This window comes from Oncorhynchus masou, chromosome 21, assembly GCF_036934945.1.
Source record: "Oncorhynchus masou masou isolate Uvic2021 chromosome 21, UVic_Omas_1.1, whole genome shotgun sequence".
NCBI lineage: Eukaryota > Metazoa > Chordata > Actinopteri > Salmoniformes > Salmonidae > Oncorhynchus > Oncorhynchus masou.
This window is the reverse complement of record NC_088232.1, coordinates 37,911,472-37,915,647: the sequence shown is the minus strand read 5'-3', so window position 1 is coordinate 37,915,647 and position 4,176 is coordinate 37,911,472.

Sequence of the window (4,176 nt, the reverse complement as noted above, 5' to 3'; positions counted from 1 at the left end):
CCCAGTCATTGCTCTGTTTCTCCAAGTCTGACCTCAGCTAGGCTCGAACACTGAGCTTTACAAGGAATACATGATTTTCTTTCAGTCGGGAGTTCCTTTCCTTGTCCTTTATGACATAATACTTAACTATCCTGCCTGATGATGTTTAAGTCAGAAAGAGCAATTAAATGTTACTGTCATCTCACTTCCACTAGGAGGCAGTGTCCATCTCTTCAGTTCTACAAAGCCTCTGGTCCTCAGCTTTTTTGTTGTTGTGGGGGTTCACTCTAAAATTAAATCCAATCACAGCTAATAAACTAGCTGCCTCTGTGCAATAGGCTGTTCAGCCAAGCCTGGGACACAAGATGGTAAATGGCAGAGGTCGCAGGGCTAATATATTGATTACCTTAATCCCCAGACCAGTCTGAGCACTTAAACCCACTGCCCTGTTTTCTTCTATCACTGGGGCTGCCTGTTTTGTTCACTTAGATTTTTGCATTTCAGGTTCTTCAAGATGTTGCTCTCAATTAACCCTTTTAAGATGAAGTATGGCTTTCCAAATACGCTGACAAACACATGGATCTGGTTTTGGAGATTGTTGCACCCACTCAGCTGAGTTGCATGGGCATTCCACACTGCAAGGCGTAGAGGCCCCCCAAACCACACATATTTGGCCACTTCACATAGAGGCGCCCAATCAGGCTTAAATCTGCAGAAAAAATAAGTAATTGCATACATTTAATCCTGAGTGCTTTGTTCCAAATTAACGTCTCAATTTGGCACATCGACCATTCAGATTTGACAGATTAAAATGGGTCTTTTCAAGCAATCTGAATCTGGCAAAGTATACAGTAAACAAATCATGAAGCCATTATGCAATGCAAATTTTGCTCAGCATTTTGATTTATTTCTATTGTCTGCTATTAAATAGATATCTACTGTGCTGGCAATGAGGATGTAATATAGGAGGCCATTGGTGTGAATTACGTGGGGGACAATCAGTACACCTGTGGATAGACACTTGCTCACCACAACTGATTTTTAAGACTAGCCAAGATTGATATTATCAGACTGTCAAACAAACATGATGTGCATGAATTATAGTTAGGTAGTACATTCATTATACATGAAGAATTATTTTACACATGTTCCCCCTGCCAGCAGAGCAAGAGTTGGCTGCATTTTCATATCAAATATATGCCTTCAGCGACTGCCTACGTCAAATCAAATGTTATTGGTTGCATACACATATTTAGCAGATGTTATTGCCGCTGTAGAGAAATGCTTGTATTTCTAGCTCCAACAGTGCAGTAATATCTAACAATGCACACATCTAAAATTGACCTCACTTGAACCTGTCTTGGATCACTTTCTTTCCTCCAATGCTGAATGAATTGATAATGAAAAATATAAATTCCATTCATCTTTTTGCTTTAAAGTCTAGGATACTGTCATTCATACTATTTCAAACCAAGTTATTCTAATGCACCTGGGAACACTACATTGTAGAACTATTTCTTTATCTGTGGCATGTCATCTCCTTTGAAATCTGGAAGTGCTGGATATTTTGAATTCCAAACCCCTGAGTGCACAATGTGAATAGGTGATGACTGGTGTTAACTGAAGGAAATTAAATGTGGAAAGTGCACCTTTTGCTGGGGTACAACATAAGGATCTTATCTATTCTGAACAAAAATATAAAAACGCAACATGCAGCAATGTCAAATATTTTACTGAGTTACAGGTCATACAGCTCACATCAACAGCATCCTCCCGGACACCCTAGACCCACCCCAATTCGCATACCTCCCCAACAGATCCACAGATGACACAATCTCAATCGCACTCCACAATCTTAAGCTCACCACTAAGCTAAGGACTTTGGGACTAAACACCTCCCTCTGCAACTGGATCCTGGACTTCCTGATGGGCCGCCCCCAGGTGGTAAAAGTAGACAACACGTCTGCCACGCTGATTCTTAACACTGGGGCCCCTCAGGGGTGTGTACTTAGTCCCCTTCTGTATTCCCACGACTGCGTGGCCAAACACGACTCCAACACCATCATTAAGTTTGCTGACGACACAACAGTGGTAGTGATCACCGACAACGATGAGACGGCATAAAGGGAGGAGGTCAGAGAACTGGCAGTGGTGCCAGGACAAAAACCTCTCCCTCAATGTGAGCAAGACAAATGAGCTGATCGTGGACTACAGGAAAAGAAGGGCTGAAAAGGCCCTCGTTAACATCGACGGCACTGTAGTGGAGCGGGTCGAGAGTTTCAAGTTCCTTGGTGTCCATATCACCAACAAACTATCATGGTCCAAACATACCAATACAGTTGTGAAGAGGGCACGACAAAACCTTTTCCCCCTCAGGAGGCTGAAAAGATTTGGCATGGGCCCCCAGATCCTCAAAAGGTTCTACAGCTGCACCATCGAGAGCATCCTGACCGGTTGCATCACCGCCTGGTATGGCAACTGCTCAGTAAGGCGCTACAGAGGGTAGTGCGAATGGCCCATTACATTGCTGGGGCCAAGCTTCCTGCCATCCAGGACCTATATAATAGGCGGAGTCAGAGGAAAGCCCATAAAAATTGTCAGAGACTCCAGTCACCGAAGTTCTAGACTTTTCTCTGCTACTGCATGGCAAGCGGTTCCGGAGCGCCAAGTCTAGGATCAAAAGGCTCCTCAACAGCTTCTACCCCCAAGCCATTAGACTGCTGAACAATTCATAAAAATCGCCACCGGTCAATCTACATTGACACCACCCCTCTTGTACACTGCTGCTACTCGCTGTTTTTTTGTTACCTATGAATAGTCACGTCGCCCCCACCTACATGTACAGATTACCTCAACTGGCCTGTACCCCTGCACACTGACTCAGTACCGGTGTGTCCTGTATATAGCCTTGTTATTGTTATTCTTGTTACTTTTTATTTTAGCCTACTTGGTAAATATTTTCTTCTTCTTAAACTGCACTGTTGGTTAAATGGCTTGTAAGTAAGCATTTCACTGTAAAGTCTAAACTTGTTTTCATGGCATGTGGCAAATAAATAAAGTTTGATTTGATATGAGGATCAGTCAATGAAAACAAATGATCTATGGATTTCACATGACTGGGAATACAGATATGCACATGTTGGTCGCAGGTAGCTTAAAAAAATAGGCCTCAGGATCTCGTCATGGTAATTCTGTGCATTCAAATTGACATTGTTAAAATGCAATTGTGTTCGTTGTCCATAGCTTATGCCTGCCCATACCATAACCCCACCATGGGGAACTCTGTTCACAACGTTTAGATTCAAAACCGCTCTCGCACACGACACTATACACATGATCTGCGGTTGTGAGGCCAGTTGGACACACTGACAAATTCTCTAAAACGAGGGATGCGGTTTAAGGTAATTTAATGTTAATTTCTCTATCTGGCAACAGCTCTGGTGGACAGACACTCCTGCAGTCAGCATGCCAATTGCATGCGCCCTCAAAACTTGAGACATCTGTGAGATTGTGTGACAAAACTGCAGATTTTACAATGGCATTATATTGTCTCCAGCACAAGGTGCACCGGTGTAATGATAATGCTGTTTAATCAGCTTCTTGATATGCCACACCTGTCAGGTAGAGGGATTATCTTGGCAAAGGAGAAATGGTCACTAATAGAGATTTAAAGATATTTGTGCACAAAAGAGAGAAATAAGATATTTGTGCATATGGAACATTTGAGATATTTTATTTCAGCTCATGAAACATGGGACCATGTTGTATTTATTTTTTTGTTCGGTGTATCATGGATGTTGGTTCATGAAAGATATTTGAAAAATGCAAAGTGGAGACGGTCATAACTCATGTGTGGAACACAGTTTTATATTGACAAAAAAAAAACCATCTAGGGGAGAAGAGCTTTTGTTATGGCCCGGGAGGGTGTATGATACCCAAGAGTCCCATAGGGAGTCCTTTCAACACAGTTCTGTCTCCAGACAGGTGATCATGTCACACAGAGTGTGCCAGAAACAGTGTAGTCTGGAGGGACTTGCTGAGAGCTGGGGTCTATGGTGATGGAGCAAAGGCTCACTGGCACTGGAACTGGCTTCGCTTTGTTTTTTTTCACCAGCAGCTGTCTGTCCATTTATATGATGGCCTGGCTGTCATGGCACCAAGGAAGATTGGGGCTTGGGTTACACAGGGGGAGGGGGG